The sequence below is a fragment of the Camelus bactrianus genome, chromosome 13 (genome assembly GCF_048773025.1).
Source record: "Camelus bactrianus isolate YW-2024 breed Bactrian camel chromosome 13, ASM4877302v1, whole genome shotgun sequence".
Classification (NCBI taxonomy): Eukaryota; Metazoa; Chordata; class Mammalia; order Artiodactyla; family Camelidae; genus Camelus; species Camelus bactrianus.
The window spans coordinates 45,313,295-45,333,090 of record NC_133551.1 but is presented as its reverse complement, the minus strand read 5'-3'; the positions used below and the strand labels follow the sequence as shown (position 1 = coordinate 45,333,090).

The window sequence follows — 19,796 nt, the reverse complement described above, 5'->3', positions numbered from 1 at the left end:
GGGACAGGGTTTCAAAGCAGAATATTTGTGAACAAAGGCCTCGAGGCAGCAGGGTGAGGACACTTCGGTCTGGGAGAAAACCAGATATTTAGAAAGTAATTGCTGATCACCAGTGAGATTAGGGGAAAAGCCCCAGTGTGTGCCTGTTCTGTGTGTTTATTTCAGCCTTGCTCATTTTTTTTTAATCTCGCTTCATGTATTCTTGTAACTGAGTTTAAATTAATCTTCTAAAACTTGCTGTTATTTGACTATTAAAAATGGACAATAATTCAAGCTGGGGAAAATCAGAGGCTTCTTGGAGAACAGTGCCATCCTCACCGTCCTCACCACCCTCTGTGGGAAATCACTTGCTGGATGCCTGATCCCTGTTCCCAGCTCACATCTGTCCCCTCTCTCCATCAGCCCTGCCTGGACTTCCCCTGCTTTGCCTCCCTCACAGGGTTCCTGCAGCTGCTCCCCTCACTGGGTGGGGCAGGCATCCCTTCACCCTCTCCTCCCCACGAGGAACAGCTCTGCTGCTTCGGAGCTGGGAGAGTGGAGACTGGCATTCGAGGTCCCCCAGGATTTGGCCCCAACCTTCCTTTCCAAACCTCTTTCCCACCCTGCCTCAGACACATTCTCCCCTCTCGCCACACTGGACAGCTTGTATGAGAAAAGAAAGGAAAAACCATTAGGCCCTGAGTGCAAAACCACATTAAAAAAAAGAAGTTCACATCCCTATAAAGTTTGTGATGCTCTTTTTTTCACTATGTTTCCTGAAATGACTTCCCAGCTCTCTCCACATACTTTTTTTTAAAAATTGAAGTTCAGTCCGTGACAACGTGTCTACATGTGGTGTGCAGTGCAATACCCCCATCATTCATACACACTCATATACTCGTTTTCATATTTTTTCTCCACATTCTATCTCCAGAGCCTCTTGCCGTCACCCGCACTATTGTCCTGGCTCCACTACGCTGGCCGTTCCACCTCCCCAGGCGTGCCAGAGCAATCTGTGTCTGTTCAGAGCTTCTGCAGCTCTTAATTTTTCCATTTCTGTTGACTTTTATCATTTTCTGTCTTGTATTATATACTTTTTTTATATGTCCTCTACCAAGCTCTGAATTCCTTGAAGGAATAAGCTACTTTTCATCCCTTAACTCCTTCCTTCCTTCATTCCGTTGAATGTTCAAAACGTCAGTGTCTTCCTAGGTTGTGATGATACCAAGACAAATAAGCAAGACAAATAACTCTTTGCCTCCAAAGAGTTTAACTCATTAAAAAGTTAAATTAAAAATCACTGGTTCTTAGCCTTTTAAGACCTTTGACCCCTTGGAGATTTTAGGGAATAGTCACTCACTCACCAGCGAGAGTGTACACACAAAATGTTGTCCAACACTTGAGGTGTTTCCAGACCTTCTGAAACCACGGGACAGGTTCAGGAGGTCCGGGTCTAAGAGAATAGAGGTGAGCAGCTCCTGTAGAAGGTGCTTTGCCTGTATCATCTCTCAATCAGCACACCCGCTGGCCTCCCAGCTGCCAGCTCGGCCCAGCACAGCAGGAGGCTGAGGACACACCCGTGAGGACATGCGGGCCTGGGCCACTCAGGCCTTCTCTTCCCTGCTCTGCTGAGGGATGGAGCGGTGGAGTGGAGGCTGTGATCAAAGGCAGTGGTTCTGTTTCTCTAAGGAGCGGCTTCCTATTTTAGGACCTGTCACTGGAACAGGATGGCCTCCGGCCAGCCAGCCTCACTGTGGGGAGGTGACTGTATTCAGGAATTAAAATGTCACAGGCCCATCGCAGGAGGGCCTTCATCTGGGCCTCGCTGACATTTACGCCCGTGTCTGCCCTTCCAGCCCCAGAGCAACAGGAGAGGGTGAGAAAAGTTGCTCGGACTCACCCTTCCGGAGCCATGGAGGTAAGGAGGGGAGTCGGCTCGGAGTGTGGGACTCTCGCCTCCAAAGGGCCATAGCCCCGACCTTGGATGTGGCCATCTTGGGGCATGTTTGCATGGAAGAACAGTCTAGAAGTCTCTTGTTGGGCTCTTTTCCTTTTTTCTCCCTCCAGCAGAAGATTTGTGGTATCTGGGGGGGGGGGGGGGAAGAAAGGAAAAACTATTAGGTCTTGAATGTAAAACCACAGGACTTTAAAAAAAAGTGTTTATTTTTCTGCAAAGTTTGTTTTTCTTCCAATGGGAGCCAAGACGCTCTCTAAAGCCAGCCTCTGCTGGCAGCTGGGAGCAGTGGAAAAGACTGCTCTATATGGAAGAAGTTTGCTGATTGGGGAAGAGCAGGTCCAAGTGGAACGGGGGTCTGACTCACACATCTTCCGGCGAGTGGCTCGTGTGCGGCGGGGGCAGGTCATGTCTGAGGAGAAAGGGGACAAGGAGGAGAACCGTGGGGGCCGGACGTCCCTGGAAAGAGAGCTTTCTGGACTTGAGGGCAGAGAAGATGCCTACCAGCTCCCAAGAACCTGCTGGGTGCCAGCCCGGAGTGAGGTGCTTTCCACTGGTAGTGTTTGCTCCTCCCCATGCAACTGAGTTGTCATGATAATTACCATTCCACAGCAGGGACACTGAGGCTACAGAGTATATGTAATGATCCTCCAGCAATTAAATAGTACAGCTGGGATTTGAACCGAGGTCTAGTCTGATTCCCATGTCTTTGCTCTGAAGCTCTAAGTTATATAGTGTCTTTTAAGTGACCTTGGGCAAGGAGCTTAACCTTTCTGTGCCTCAGTTTTCTAATCTGTAACATGGGTATAATGGAATTTCTTGAGGATTTGGTGAGAAGATAGGTGTAAAGCACTTGCTGTAGTGCCTTGAGCAGGGTCATTACATACGTGTTTGCTGCACTCATAGTAATGATGGTTCTTCCATCGTTCACAGGCTTGTGCTTGGCAACTTGCTGTTGAGGGACAGGAAGGAGAAAGGAGTTTTGTCCCTGTCCTCAGGTGGGGTGCCTTCTGATCGCAGGGCCAGATCTTGAGCACCAAGTCCTCCACGATGGAGATGTTTGGTCACTAGCTCCCCATTTACAGATGTGTACTGCCTGCCCGGGGCGGACCAGGCCTTCTGTCATTGCAGGGCTCACAGGGGAGGGTCGGATGTGGTCGCTGCCCTGGGGGAGCACACAGCTTGCTGAGGAGAACAGATGGGTGGGCGGGTGATGACAACACAGGGTGGCCGGTGCTGTGATGAAGGGACATTCTGTGACCGTGTCTGCCCCGCCTTAAGGCCCTTGGCACACTGGCCTGGGTGCTTCTTCTTCCTAGAATGCCCCTCTGCCCCTCCCGTACTCGGAGAATCCCTCCCTCTCTCAAGGACTGACTCAACTACCACCTCCTGAGAAGGCTTTCCTGATGCTCACCCCCCCACCTCAGGGTTGGGGACCCCTTCTGCTCTCTGCTCCTTGTGCACATCCCTGCCAGCCAGGACCTCCCTCTCAGCCCTGTCCTTGTCTACTCCCGGGTCGTTCCCTGCACAGGCAGGGACTCAGGTGCCCAGCATCCTACCTAGCATGTGCTCAGAGAGTCGGATGAAATTTCCATGACTCTAAATTTTCCCTTCAAAAGGAGATTTGCCTTTTTGCCAAAGGAACTGTCAGAACAGTGTGACTGGTGGGGGGCAGGAGTGGGTTGTGGCTTTTTGGCCTGACCTGGAGCACACTCCTTGGACGTGACAAACATAGGTCAGAGACCAAGCTCACCAACACTTTCACTGATGCCGTTGAGTGACTTTAATCCCAGTTTCCACATCTGTAAAAGGGGTCACAACAGGATCTACTTGTCAGGAACTGCAATGAGATTATAAATATAAAGGACTTACCATATGGTGCTCGGCACGTGGTCAGAGCCACTTTGCTGTCAATGTTGTTACCCAGCAACGATGATAATGGCCAACCAATGCCGGCTAGGTTGGGGCATGTCAGTGGTCAAATAGTTTATCTGTCTGAGACTGATTTCCTCCAGACATGGTAACAGAGCCATTGAGGCATCATCCTCTTTGCTGGAGGAAAGAGAGATGTGTGTCTTTGTAATCATCACATTTTAAACACACAGTCCTATGGGGGCTCCTCCTCCAAGAAGCTTTCCCAGAACACACCAGCTCGGCAAACCTCTCCTCTTTGAGCTCTGTCAGCACGTAGCCTCGAGCTGCCCATTTAGCACTTGATTACAGACTGTCTGGTTTGCTCTCTAATTGCTTTCTCTGTGATGGGCTTGTCTGCCTGGCTAAATCACAGGATCTGTACAAATAATGATTGCATCTCATTTACGTCTCTCGAAACACCTAGCTCCATACTTTCTATCTGGTAGGAATTTAATAAGTGATATGCTGATTGGGTGTTTTACCGGTCATAAGAGAAACTCTCAGAGTGGAATTCACAGAAACAGAAATGTAAATGGCCTAGAAATGTGAAAAGATGTTTAACCTGGCTTATTAGAAATCAAAGCAATGTAAATGAAGTTGAGATCCCATTTTCCTTATTTATAGGCACTCATTTAAAAATTATAAAAGTGCTGGAGGCTGGGTGAGGGGAGCTCTCTCAACTATGCTTGGTGGGAAGGTAATGTAATTCTTTCTATGAGAATTTGCAGCTTATGGTGAGAGTCTAAAAAAGCCCCTATCCTCTGACGCAGTAATTCCACTTCTTGAAAACTTTCCCAGGAAATACTAAGAGACACAGACAAAGACTTATGTACAAAGATGGTCACCACATTGTTATTTTTAACAGTGAATTTTGAAAGATGTGCTAAATAAATTATGGCATAGGGGTGTATCAAGGCACACTAAAATAAGGGGTTCTTTTATTTGAAAAGATGTCAACTCCTCTGTTATAATAAGAGAAATTAAAATTAAAACAAGGCACTATTTTTAACTACAAAAATAAAAAGAATAAAAAATTCAGTCAAACACAACCTAGGAAAAACAGGCATTTTTACGTACTGTGGGGATAGTCATCATCAATGACAATTTTGCAGAAGTAAAAATATTAAAATTTCATGCAAATGAAAAAGGGCACACGCTTTTAGAAGTTGTACCTCTAGGAATCTAATCCATAGATATGCCCACATTTATATGCACAGATAAAGCACAAGGTTATTTATTGTGGCATTGTTTATGATAGCAAAACATTGAAAACAACTGAAATGCAAATCAGAAGAAGACTAACTAAATGAAGTAGAACTTATTCGTGTGTAAGGGAGGTATGTTAAGTGGGGAAAAAAAAGTGTAGGGGAAGATCTGTAATCTGTAGTATTAAGTGAATAGTCATAATCAGTACATATAATATGCTTTAATTTGTGTAAAATCAACAGAAAGTATTTAGATAAAGGTATAGACATAAATATTAATAGAGAGTTTTTGGAAAGGAAGTATGTGTAGTGTCTAAGAGCACAGATTCTGTAGCCAGACTACTTGGGTTTAATACCCAGCTCTACCATTTAGGAACTGTGTGACTGTGGGTGAGTTACTTAAACTCTCTGTGCTTCAGTTTCTTCATCTGTAAAATACCATATGTGTGAGCTATCATTATTATTTTAAACAAAAAACTAAACTTTAAAAAATTGAAGTATAGTCGCTTTACAAGGTGTTAATTTCTGATGTACAGCATAGTGATTTACTTACACATACATATATATATATGTATTCCTTTTCATCTTCTTTTTCATTATAGGCCATTAGAAGGTGTTGAATATATTCCCTGTGCTATACAGTAGGACCTTGTTGTTTATCTGTTTTATATGTAGTAGCTAGTATCTGCAAATCCCGAACTCCCAGTTTGTCCCTCCCCACCCCTGTTCCCCTCTGGTAACCATAAGTTTGTTTTCTATGTCTGTGAGTCTTTTTGGTGTTATTATTATTGTTTTTTTTTTTTTATGGCTGAGTAGCATTCCCTTGTATGTATATAGCACAACTTCTTTATCCAGCCATCTGTTGATGGACATTTAGGTTGCTTCCATGTCTTGGCTATTGTAAATTGTGCTGCTGTGAAAACTGGGGTGCATGTATCTTTTCAAATTAGAGTTTCCTCTGGATCCCAGGAGTGGGATTCCTGGATCATAGGGTAAGTCTATTTTCAGTTTTTAAAGGAATCTTCATACTATTTTCCATAGTGGCTGCACCAAACTGCATTCCCACCAGCAGTGCAGGAGGGCTCCCTTTTCTCCACACCCTCCTCAGCATTTATTATTTGTGGGCTTTTAAATGACAGCCATTCGGACCGATGTGAGGTGATACCTCATCATAGTTTTTGACTTGCATTTCTCTCATTTAAAAAAGTAAACTTTTGAGGGTTGTCACCTTTGGGCAGTGGACCTGGGAGCCTAATTTTCATTGTATAACTTTTGGAGCTACTTAGTATCAATGCAGACGAATTTTGATCTATGCAAGTGCTGCATCATTCAAGATCCCAACAGGAAACAGATGGCATAATTAACCTAGGCAATTTGACAGGAGGTTAATAAAAAGACGTTTTATGAGAGTGTCGGCAGAGTTTAGGAGGCAGAACTCCAAGTCCAGCAACTGCAGGGAGCTGTAGGTAGCACCCCGAGGACTGCGGGGCCAGGGGGAAGTCATGGTTAGCCAAAGCTGGGGAGAGAGCTGCGTGGAGAGGGCTTCTGATGGGGGCTGCGGCTTTGGGGAGTGGGAGGTAGCTGACCTGCAGGAGCCCCAGTGAGAAGGGAGCCTGGGGGATAAAAACTGATTTCCTGCCATGCCTCCCTTTGGCAGGCTCAGCCAGATGCTGGAGGGCCAAGGAGCAGGTGGAGGCAGTCCATACCCACCAGCCTGCTGAGTTTGGGGCAGGGATTGGAGGGGAGGGGAGCAGATCTGGAGTGATCCCAGCATCTGGGGTAATACAAATGACCCCTACCTGAAAGTCTGCGAAAATGGAATGAATTAATACCTATAAACTCCTGGAATTAGCAACTGTTCAATAAATGTTATTAACCACTAGCACTGGTATCATTCTCTGGGTATCAAAGCCAGATGAAGACATCCCACATGTGTATTATTTCTATAATAGTTTTTGAAAATTAAGTTTTGAAAAAATTTTCAGTGACACAGGGAAATTCCTCTGGGATGACATTAAGAGAAAAAAATACACAATTCGATATTGGGAATGACTGAAAATTTGTGAGGACAAACCACAGGTAAGCAAACTACACCTGCACAGGATAAAGAGACTGGGAAAGAGTCTGAAATGTCGATCACGGTTGTTTCTGAGTGGTGGAATTGTGGGTGATTTTTAAATGGCCTTCCTCATACCTTTCCAAATTTTAAGAATTTTCTACAATGGACGTATTTGTTTTTATCAAAAAAAAAAAAAAAAAAAAAAAAAGAGAGAGAGAGAGAGAAAAGGAACTTTTAGGAAAGCATAAAACACCTGACACCTTCAATGGTTCTTCATGGGTAAATAATTAAGATCTCAACCAAAAGCTTCTTGGCAGACCCTGGACTCCCGGTTTTGTCCCCTTAGTCTTGTGAGCCTGCTGAAAGCTCAGTTCAGTTTCTCAGCCTCTCAACTGCCTCTTTTGGAGTCAGCAGATTCACTCAAGGAAAAAGCAACCTCAAATGCTAAGTCCAGCTGTTTGAGATCCCTTCTTATTTCAGTTTTATAATTCTTCTGCCTTATTGGCTCCCCAGTGCCTTCAAATACATGTGCTTTGTTGTTATGGTTCAGCTTTTCTGGTTTTTCTTATCAGGAAAGTTTGGTCTGAATTAACTACTTTGCCAATACCAGAAGCCATATTGAATTATCTGTCATAGCAACAGTAATACAATTAGGATGACTTGAGCACGGTGGTGTGCTGGTAAATGTTTAAAATGATCTTTCAAACAATGCACATGTATACAAATATGCTTATTATAAATTGTATTGATATAAAAATGTGCAGCACACAATTTACAAATAATAATAAAATATACACTGTTTTTTATTGTTAATTCCATATAGCCAGTTAATTCTCCAAGAATGCTTTTGGTGATTTTGTATTGAACCTGTGGCTGCAATGGATGAATGAGCACAGTTCTGACATAGTCTTGTTGATAATTTTGTTTATATTAACAAGGGAGATGCAAGTAAAACAACAAAGATGCATGTTGGAACTTTACTCATTCAACAGTGATGTGAACAAATTTTTTGCTGAATCATGTAACAGTTTTTGAATGCTGGAAGAATAATTTCTCTACTTGTTGTGTTACAGCCATGACATACTTCTAAGTTTAATTTGTATTATTAACGTCTTCTCCATCACCTTCTTAAATCTAGATGATCAATGAAACAATAAATGAAATCCTGACTGGTAGCTCTGCCAATTTCCAAGGTGTAAATCAACCATGGTCAAATAAAAGCTACGAACGGGACATCAGCGCAGCACACAAGAATTGTGTGGGAAAGTGCACAGTTATACATCATTGTATGTTCTTCCACAATACAGAGACAATACATGCAAATACCCTCAAGAGGAGAGATTATAGTAAAATGTAAGTAACTAGGACATGGTGGGTTTTGAGTATTATGATTCTGTGAAATACGATGTCTTTAATTGTAAATTCATATATTTTAATTTATATAATTTAATTTACTAGTAACTGTTTTTAACAATGGGTTCATACAATTCCTGAAAATTTAGCAGTCAGCTGTCAAGGTGGTATAAGCTGCCTCCAGCACACCAGCTGACCACCAATTACTGAACTACCTCTGTGACAGGCACCAGGCCAAATTCAACGCATTCATTATCTCATTTAATCAAAACTACGTAAAGAAAGCTCAGATATGCCCTCTTTCTGAAGGTGCAGATTCTGAGACTCAGAGAAGTTAACTACTTTGTCCAAAGACACACAACTTGAATCCAGGTCTGTCTGACTCTTGATCATTGATGGTGATGATGATGGTGGTGGTGATGACGGTTATAGATAATATTTAATACTAACTTTGTATCTGTGCTTTACCTAGATTAGTTCCTGTAACCCACTTAATTTTTTTAACCATCACTTTCGTTCTCCTCTGCAGTCAACGCAGCCAGTACTTCAGGGACATGGGAAATTCTTCTGCAGGAGGCAGCACCCAGAGGATGGGATAGGGACCAGGAGCCAGTGATGGTCAGATGGCAGGGAAGGGTCATTTTCCCTTGCCTGGTCTGGGCTTTGTGAGCCTCTCTGGATGATGTGCAGGGAATCTCTGAGGCACTGTTTGTCATTGCGATCCTATCTGCGTGCCAAGTGGGCCCTTCTGGACGGCAGGTCTGAGCGCCACCCAGAGGAAGCATGGTCCCTCAGGCAGGGCTGTCCAAAGAGGAGTGGTCCCCCGGAAGGGTCATGAGTGCTCTGCCCCAGGGGGTGAGAACAGAGGTGAGGAGCCCTCGCAGGGAGGTTGTGAGTCCTCCTTGTCCCACACCCGACGGCCAGGCCAAGACTCCTGGAGAGAGGGAGAGATCTGACCCACCTGCAAATCCTGTTAGCTCTGCCTCCAGTGATCTAGAACATGACCATTTCTCACCACCTCCACTGCTACCACCCTGGGTCCAAGCCCCCCCCCCCCCAATCTCTTGCTGGGACCACGGCAGGCAGTCCCCGTCTAAATAAGGTCAGTCATTTCATGTCACTCCTCTGCTCAAACCCTCCACTGACTCCTGTCCCACTTGGAGCAGAGCCAACACCTACAAGGCCTATGGGGCTGGCAAGGGCTGCCTCTCTCCATCCATCTCTGCATCTCTGTGTCTCTGTTTCCACAGCTCATTCTGTGTCTCTGTGCTTCACCGTCCTCTCAGCACAGGAGTGCTCCATTGCCCCGCTGGACTCTGCCTGGCCTCTGCCCACCGGCATGTGCTCAGGCTGAGGCCTGGAGCTGAGGAAATGCATCTGTCATTTCTGATGGAAAGGGCCCCTCCCCGGAGGCCTCTGCCCCTCCTCCCCTGCTCCCCCTCGCCTGCCGATGAACTCTGGGAGCACCTGAGGGAGAGCCGCTTGCCAGGAAGAGGGTTCCACTCTGGAGCAGCTTTCCAAGGAAAACATCGCCTTGATAGATCATGTGTTGGGAGGGAGCTAGTTCCACACACCATAAATTGCCAGGCCAACCTCCCCTGCAGGGCCCCTGGGGTGGGGAGCCCCCAGGTTGAAGTTTTCCTCCTAGCCTGGTCTGCACAGCTAGACTTGGTGCCTGGAGGGGGAACACCAGGGGGCCAGGGTGCAAGTGATGCTCAAGGATATCCGACGTCCAGGCCAAGACCCCTAGAGAGAGGGCGCGACCAGGTTGGGCCAGGCCCGGGGAGCTGGAGCAGCCCTAGGGGCTTCCTGGGGCCCTGTAGTTATAACATGTGTTCCTGATCAGCACCTCTGGGTTCGCAGATCATGGGGATCTTTTTAGCTCCATTTTAGGGAAATAGGCATTAAGATTCAGAGAGGGGCAATGACTGTGAATGGCCCACAGCAAATTAGAGGCAGAACTGAGAATATCTGACTCGAAATTCAATCCCTCCTCCCCTCCCCACTCCATTTATTGTCAGAGAAGTCTCCAGGAGGAGATAGGTGTTTGCTAGGGCCTGAATGGTGAGCAACATCATTCATTCATTCATTTAGTCACCAGGCATTTCCCAGGTCTCTACTCCATGTGAGGTGTTCAGAAGCCACAAAGGGGAATCTCAAACGTTTCCTACCTTCAAGGAGCTCACAGTCTGAGGGTTGACACACCCAAGGTGAAAATTGAATTGAATTGTATGGAAAGTACCAGTGGGAACTGGGAAAACTTAAAGGATAATCTGGGGAGCACTAAAGACCCCTTGCAGGTGGGAGGGGTGCAGTTAGGGAAGGCTTCCTGGAGGAAGCTGTTTGTGAGCACCACTAGGAGGAAGGGTATTGCAGGCAAATTGAACAGACTGGAGGGAGGGAAACAGCGAGAAGCGGAAGAAAGGAAAGGATGGTGAGGGTCCAGGTCCCTGGGGGAGGCCTGAGGAGGGGAAGCTGGACTTTATCATGAAGACAAGAATATCATGAGAGTGTTGAATCATGGTACAGGCAATATAGTCTCAGATTTGCATTTTAGATTTGGAATACATGGAAAGGATTGGCGGGGATTCTGGAAGAGTGATTACGATGGCTTAGAATACTGTCTCAGCCACAAAGCAGCTGTGGAACAAGTTAACTTCTTTCTGCCTGGGTTTCTTGTTCTTTAAAAAGGGACTAATAAAAATACCTGCCTCTCAGAGCTGTTCTCGAGGTGAGATCATCCTAAGGCCCATGGTGGCTGTTAACGTCATAGGGGGTGCGAATCTAAGTCCACGATTTAGGTGTGCATGACAGAGTGAGGCCCTGAGCTGCCTAAATAGGTATTTAATGCTCACTGAGCTGATAGGAAATGTGACCTCGGTCACTCTCGGTCCAGCTCTGCTGATTCCAGGATGTTACACTGTGCGAAGGTGGGGAGGGGGCTGTTCTGATTGTCAGGCTGCTGAATTCTCAGCTTCATCAGAGCTGTCCCATGCCCCTGCCCCATGGCCCCTTCTGGCCTGGTGGCCCTGGGAAGCTCCAGTGTGTACTGAGGGATGTCTTCCTGGATGCACCTCCCACAGGCACACTCTCACCTTTGGTCTTAAGTCCTCTCTGCTTGCAGGATTCACAGGCTTTGCTATGTTCTTCCACAAGGCCTGGGTCTGAAGAAAATCTTTCTCTGTTTCAGCTTCTCTGCACAGCCCTCTCTCTCTTCTTAGAAGACAAGCTAGGAGCTCTTGCTGGCCATGTGCTATTTTTCTGACCCTACCACACAGCTCCCTGGGGGGCGAGGAGCACAGAGCCATTCCCCGCTGGAGGAGGAAGAAACTACACGGGGAGGAATAAAACGTCATAGTTACCTTAACATACACACAGGAGGCAGGGTTGCATCACACAAGCTAGGGTCTAACTGTCCAACAGAACAGCCTGTATAGGGACAGAGGAGTGGGGTGGAGAGGGTGGGGAGGGGGAGGAAGCAATCCATTCTGGGGGAAGGGGACAGGAACAGGTCCAAGGGGAGCTGCTGCTGGCTTTTCCCTTTCCCTGCCCCTCATGGCTTGGCCTATGCTAGCTGGCAGTGCCCTCTGCCCGCCCCTTCAGGAAGCTCTTCCCGTGAGCAAGTCTGCCTCATGAGAACCAGCAGCTAAGACCTCTCCCCAGCCCTCAGCCCAGGCACAAACCCTGTCACTGCTCCGGCCCTGGGACACTCCCTGAAGAGGAGGACAGACACGTGTGCAGACTCACAGTCCCAGACTTGGGTTCACACACTCAGACACATGAGGACAGGCACACCTGGTATTCATGTGTGCATGTGGAAACACGCCCGCCCAGCCTCTGTTCAGAAACATTTCAACATGTGCCACTCACAGCCTGCTTTCCTGCCTGCAAATACACTCAGAAACATGTATTCACACAGAATCACAAATGCAAAAGTCAAAGTGCACATATGTGGACACACACGCTCGAGTTCATCTGTGCACAGACGTGTGTACCCACAGATCTGTGCGTGCACTGACATATGTAAGCATCAGACACGTGCTCATACACTTACTTAATCAACAAATATTCACTGAGAGCCTGATGCTGGGTGACATAGGATGCTAGGTCCCGGAGAACAAGACAGAGTCCTTCAGGTGGTGCGTAGTCTGCTTGGGCCATTATAACAAAGTACCCCAGAGGGCGGCGTAGACACCAGACATTCATCTTCTCACCATTCCGGAGGCTTAGTCCAAAATCAGGGTGTTGGCTGCACTGGTTTCCTCCGAGGCCTCTCATCCCCGCTGTGGGTGGCTATCCTCTCCCTGTAGCTTCATGTGGTCTTCGCTCTGTGTGTCTGTGTCCTTATCGACTTGTCTTAATGAGGACACCAGTCCTATTGGTTCATGACCTCACTTTAACTTAAAATTATCTCTTTAAAGGGATCTCCATCTACAAATAGAGTTACATTCTGAGATACCATAGGGGTAGGGCTTCAGCATATGGATTTGGAGAGGACACAACTCGGCCCAAAGCAGGGAGCTGACCTCTTATAGGGAAGATAGACCCAAGAAGCAAAAACATAAAATGACTCAACTCTGATAAGAGGTATGAACAGGCAGGGGCTGAGTGGAGTGGCACCTTAGACAGGGCGGTTGGGTAGGGTCTGCTAAGCAAGGGCCCGGACTTGACACCTGCCCTGGGCTGCGTGCTCTCGACCGAGGCCAAGTCTGTCCACCTCTGCATTGCAGGCCTGGCCTGGAGTGTGGCTCAGCAAGGGCGAACAGATGAGTAGACCAGCGAGTGTGGCGCTCCCTGCAGTTGAAGAGATCTCGCTCCTGTGTAGGAAAGCCCTGAAGGAGGGGTAGACAAGGAGACACCCAGTGCCTGAGTGCCTGGGTGGTCGGACAGGGTGTGGACAGCCTGGCAGGAACCTAGAGCCTGAGCCTGAGAGGAAAGTAGGAGGGAGGGAGGGAGGGAGATGCCAAGCGCTGCCCTGAATGCCTGTTCTGGGTCTGCTGTGTGACTTTGGGCCAGTTACCTAACCTTTCTGAGCCAGTTCCCTCATCCGTACAATGGAGGATAAAGTGGTAGCTGCCTCAAGGAATTGCTGTGAGGATTAACTGAGAGCATGCATGTGAGATGCTTAGCACACTGCCTAGCACATAATTAGTACATAATAAACACTAGCCGATACTGCCACGATTATTGGCGCTCTTTCTGGAAAGAAAGCACACCACACACCTGAGTCATTCTTGGCTCCACGTCTCCCTTACCACACACATCCACCAACCACCCAGTTCTTGCTGATTCTGCTCCTATGTGGGCCTTCGGTCCAGCACACCTCCCCCATCCCCTTGGGGACAGCCCCATCATCTCTCATCTGGACATCCCACCAACTTCTCCCTTGATTTCCCAGCCTCCAACCTCTTGCTCACTAGTCCAGCCTCCAGAGAAACTCTCTAAACTGCAAATCTAATCATATGACTTCCAGGCTTAAAAGCCTCCAGAACTCAATACCACCCACATGATAAAGGGCATTCAAGGCCTTTCAGGCTCTGGCCTCAAATTCCAGCCATGGTCAACATACACCATCCCCCACTGGCATACTGCCCAGACCCCAAATATCTCAGGTTTGCTCAGACTTCCGGGCCTTTGCACATACTCTTCCCTCTACTTGGCAGGCCCTTCCCAACTGCTCTGCCCTGACAGCTCTCACTAACCTTCCTTCCAGATTGAGCTGAAGGCTTAGGAAGTCCTGTCTTGGCCAGAGTCAGCTAACCCCCTGTGGGGCTCCTGGGAGCCAGGCCTGCTCTTCTGCCCTGCTGCTGTTTTGAACGCCTTAAGATCAGGAATTTGCCCTGCTCTTTGTATGTCCCTGGCACCTGCACAGTGCCTGGCTAAGTAGGTTCTTAGGACATTCTTTGAATCACTGAATGGAGACCTGACCCTGTGAGGCAGAGACAGTTCTCTTAGTTTTATAGACAAATAAACTGGAGTTCAAAAAAGCTAAGCCATCTGCCCAAGCTTACATAACCAGGTGAAATCATGTTCAGATTCCCTTCCACACAGTTTTCTCTGCCTGGATTTCTCTCCCTTCCCTCTCTTTTCTGGCTCATTCTTTAGACCCAGATGAGATATCACTGCCTATAGGAAGCCCTCCAGGGTTTTTCTTCTGGGCCCATCCAGCACTTCTTTCCTCACAATACTGCAGAGTGGACTGTCTCTTCCATGTGGATTATGAACACAGGGCCGAGCACTGCCTCTAGGGTGTTCAGGGTCCCTGTCAGTAAAAACAATGAGTCACCCCCAAATCAACACGTCAGCACCATTCTGGAGACCCATTTTTGTGGGCACCTACAAAAGAAATATCACATTGGCTAGTGGAAGTGATCCATTTGCCAGGTGGCTCTACTAGGAACTAGGAGCAGGACCTGGCCATAAGGTCCCAGAACCAACCTGGGGAAGTGAATGCTGGAGCTCTTCAGGGCATCTGGTCGACCTCATGCATTAAGCAGAGGGTGGAAAAAGCCTGGAGGGGAAGAAACAGACCAGAGTCCCTGCAGGTCCAGGCTCAGTGTCCCACTTTATGGCACTGTCAGCTCTGGGCAATCCCAGGCATCGTAAAGGGACTTGGAAAATTTTGAGGAAGGCACTCCAACATGTGGGGCTGCCTGAGGAGCGGGGCAAGAGCAGGAGTCCTGCTCGCCCAGGTCAAAAAGCAGTACTGTTAGGAACCATATCCATCCTGTTCACCACTGGGACAACTTAGCCTTGGGACCATGCACACGGCCAAATCCAGTATGAGCCTATGGAGTAATGGAGTTACTTAAAGTGTGGGTGGCATTAGCAGAAGAATAGCGTCTCAGTCAAGGGAGGTCAGGATCTGCTATGTTCTGCCGACCAGCCCACATCTAGAATTAGGTGATCAGAGATGACTTCCATGTGTGAAGAGGAACAGGAGGGCATTGGATTATGTTTAGCTCTTCGAGGGATTATTACAGAGAAGAAAAACTGAACTAATATTGTGAGAGTCCAGAGGGCAGAACCAGGGTAGGGGATGCAAGCGGGGAGATTTCAGAAAGTATCTTCTAATCTCAACTCTCCAGAAATGGACTAAGTTGCCTGGGGAGATAGCGAGGTGTGCAAATAGTGGGCAGATGGGCCACCCTCTGAGAGGCTTCAGGGAAGATTCCCACCCTGGGAGTGGTTCAGTTAAACTCCCTGGAAGGCCCTTTCCAACCCTAAGCTTCTGAGACTAACCCTTCATTGAGAATCTATCTTGTGTGGGTATCATGGGGGTGATAGGAGAAGAGAGATGGAGCCCCGGCCCCCAGGTGCATGTGTCATTATGGGGAGGAGGGTGGGTAGTGGAGGTTCTAGGTCCTGTGAAAGCCTGGAGGGAGGAGCCATCTTGCACCATGACCACGATGATGCCTTTGAAGTCCAAGGATGTTGGCATTCAAGAGCGGTGCTGTCCAACTGAACTTTCTACGATGATAGAAATGCTTTGTATCTGTGCTATTCAATATGATAGCCCTCGGAATGTGGCTAGGAGACTGGATTTTTTATTTGATTTAATTTTAATAGCCATATTGATGATTGCCCACTGTATTGAGCAGCACATAATAGAATATTTCTGTCATTGCAGAAAGTTCTATTGGACAGCACCGCTCCCGAAAGTTTCAAAAGAGGCTTCTGCTCTGAGGACCTTTTCTTTCCTTCCCTCATCGTGTCAGTAATACAGAGTAGACCCCAGACTGGGATGCAGAGCACCTACTTCAGCACTGGACAGGCTGGCTTGCTGTGTGACTTTGGGTAAATGCCTCACCTCTCTGGGCTATAGTGTCAATAAAACGAGATGTCAAACTCTAATAGGGCTTTTCAAATTTTATGTTGTTAAATAAATACTTGCGGGGTCTGGGGTTTGAAGATTCCTCTCCTCTTCACTCAGGAAAGAAAAGGAAGCCTTCACTCCTTACCCCTCCTGCATCCACCTCCCCCTTTCCCTCTATTGCCCCCAGACTTCCACCACCCAGACCTCAGCTCCCAGTGACCCGAAGAACTTTTGTATTTACCGCTTAGCACTTGCTGTACGGGTCTATGACCTCCTTTAGAAACTTTTTCTTTATGAGTTTATTTTGGCTTGTGCTGAGCATTCATAAAATTCCTAGGGAACTGAAGGTTTAAAAGTCGGACTTGTAAAAGGAGTAGGTGGGAGGGGGTGGGAACCGGGCAGAGAGGGGAGGGGATGGCAGCCAGCCCTGGGACGCAGGAGGAAAAGGCGAAGTCTTCCATTCTCCTCTCTAGGCCTCCCCACCTGCGAGCTCTGGGTCATAAAAGGGGAGAAGAGGTGGAGAAGAGAGGAGAGGGTGAGTGGGGCGAGTTGGGAGGAAGGAATTGGAGGCACGGAGGCTGAGATGTTCCCAATGGGCGAGCAGAGCTGGGCCCAGGTCTGATAAGGAGTCCCTCTGGCCTGTCTCGGGTTTTTCTTGTCATTCATCTCTCCTTTGGCCCTGGCGGCTCCTCAGCAGGTTGGAGACACTGGTGAATGGCTCAGAGAACACGGGGCATATGAAACAAATTAGGTCTCCATTACAGCCACCCAGAGGCGGGTGATGGATGGGGGCCTGCGTTCACGGCAAAGCTAATTGGCAACACACAGAGACATCCAAGAAAGTATATTATTTTGCCAGACTTTGCAGTCATTGGACTTCTTTTTTTCAGTTGTAGAACATTATACAGCCAGAGATAAAAAGCACAGTGAAAGTTTTAAATCTAATAAAAGCATTTGACTGTGGAGTAAAAATAACATACACAGAGAAGTTTGATTTGGATTCAGGTTTTATTAATGTTCTTTCATTGCAAAATGTTTCCAATTAAAAAACAATTCTGAGGGCACTACATTAATAAACTGCTTGTCTTTTAGAAGGGCCAGAGGTTTTGAAATGCAGTGGTGGACAAATACACACATATATACACACAGTGCTACCAGGGGGTTCTTACAACACCACCTAATATTTTCCAAATTGGGGTTTGTACAGCTTAGACCTGGAGAGAGGTGAAAAACTTCACGGCTGAGCTTGGAGAAAAAGCACCTGAAGTTTATTGAACACCACCCTGATCCAAGGACCCCCAAATCATACACAAACCCATATCACCAGCAGGGATTAGCAATGACTGGAATATTCTAGGCCTCAGTTCCCCCACTTACAAAATGAGGCTGTGGAGTTCAGTGGTCTGTGGGGATTTCAGGATTCCTCCAGAGAAACCCTTATTTGTTGTCCCCAAAGGTTTCTTAATTCTTGCCCTAGGAAAAGTTCACTCAATCTGAAATTGACTAGCAATAAGGAAACCAAACCTCGGTTGAAACCTGTCAAACCAGGGGCTGGTGCTTGTGCCAAGTTGTTTGTAAAGAGTAACTAGCAGTTTGACTGACTCCAACTGGACGTTCGCAGAATAACCAGCCATCTGCATGATACAGTGGTGGTGGGAGGGGATGTCAGATTATTTTTAATGGAGTGGTTTTCAAAGGAACTTCGTGTTTACAAAGTGAGTGATAAATTAATCGGTTCCTTGACTAATTCCTAACAAGTTGTTTTTATAATAACTGGTCATTTTCAATTCAAGCACGTGTTTAGCTATCCAACCATTTTGTTTTCTGCCCCCATAGGAGTGGAGTTTTAATGCTAAAGAGGAAATACAATTCTAACTCGGTGCTTTTTAGGTGACTTGAGCTGTTTGTCTTCCAAAGCCTGGCCTATGTGGGTCAGTTTGGGGGAGTTAATACCTCCTTGGCAGACCTCTCCCACACTGATTCATCCCCAGGGGGCCCAGGAATGCTGGTCATAAACCTAAAAATAAGCACCTCTTTCCCCAAAGGTAAGACGTTCTGTCTTGGTTCCGGGAGGGTGTCAGAGAGGGCTGGGCTCAGGTTTCCGGCTGTTTGTAGATTTGGCAGCAGAAGCCTTATCCTCATCCCCTAACCCCCCACAGCCATCTCTCCCATCCAATCTCCAACCTTCAAAACCCAGAGTCACTCGGTCAAGATAGACCCACAGGGCCAGGTTTCCAGGGCTCTCATGACCCAGCCCAGGGCCCAGAACAGCTGGCTCAGCACCAGCTTAAAAAAAGCTCCTCCTGGATCAGCCTTTCAGACAGAACCGAGAAAGGGAATTAACTCATTTCTCCTTGTGGTGGCCAAGATCTGACTCCAGCTTACCCTTCGCATACCTTCAATGTCCCACACGGTTTCCGGGGGCCTGGATAAAGGCCACAAAGTGCAGTGTCAGGGCCGGGCCTGGTTTCCCGCGGAGAGTCAGCCCACCTCTCAGCCCAGCCGCCTGACCCGATGACCCCGCCCACCCCTCTGTCTCGGCCCCCCACACCCACAACGCCTTGGAAGGTTGTCTTGGTCTGGCAGTGACCACCGCCCCGGGGCTCCCTCCTCTCCACCTTCCCAGGGCCTGGATGGCCTTTGAGTAAACAGATAGCCTAGCGAGGTATGTGATCAATTAGCTTTGCTGAAAATACAATCATTTTGTTATTCCAAGCTGATGAGAAGGCCTCTTCGGCCTGCTCTCCCAGCCTCCACATGCCAATCAGCCCGTGTCACCGATATAATTTTCCACATAAACACAACCTTTGTGCAACATCTACTCTTGTAAATAGATGTAATTCCCAAACCAAATAACGCACTTGGAGGGGAAATGGATATTATGCATGCAAAAAGAAAAGCCGGCGATTTTTACACTTTCCAGGCAACAAAAGATTACCCCTAATTGCTACGGGGGAGGGGGGTGGGCAAGCTAGGGAGGCAGCAGCAGTGCTGCTGGGAAGCAGGGAGGCCAGCTTCCAGGCGGGGCTTTTTCTTCCCTCTGCACATGTGTGAGAGCGGACCACCAGGAACTGCTTAGCCCGGGATTTGTCCTGTTTAGGCATTGGGGAGAACGTGGTTGTTGTTGATATCTTAAAGGAAACGGCAAGTTACTTAATTATAAAGTTTGGTCTCCCTTGCCAGGAGGGACCCCCCCCCACTCCAAACCTGAAACTGTACACATCCTGTTGCAGAAATGTCCCCGACATTCCTGGGCGGGAAGGGCCCCAGTGGGCTGGGGAGTGTGTGAGTTCCTCTGAAACGCCCTGGTGTGCCTTTCTCAGTGTTCTGCTCGCTTAAGTGGATCCCTGAATTAGACCTTGAAAGCAGCAGAAGTTCCCGGTCGCCGGTAGGGAGAACACGGCAGAACCCACTGTGTAATCCCGGCCAGGCTCTGGGCTCAGGCTGCCTCCCGGGTCTCCCAGTGCCATGGAAATGAAAGCAGGGACGCCCCCTCCCGTGTCTGTGGTTTTCTGT

The 19,796-nt window shown here is 47.7% G+C and overlaps 1 long non-coding RNA gene across 1 annotated transcript; it reads left to right on the top strand.

Annotated features, from left to right (window-relative positions):
* The first annotated feature begins 1,608 nt into the window (after nucleotides 1-1,608).
* On the top strand, nucleotides 1,609-16,324 carry LOC123615717 (uncharacterized). Its single transcript, XR_006723392.2, has 3 exons — nucleotides 1,609-1,897; nucleotides 8,250-8,464; nucleotides 16,095-16,324. It is a non-coding gene; the product is annotated as an uncharacterized LOC123615717 (long non-coding RNA).
* The last annotated feature ends 3,472 nt before the right edge of the window (nucleotides 16,325-19,796 follow it).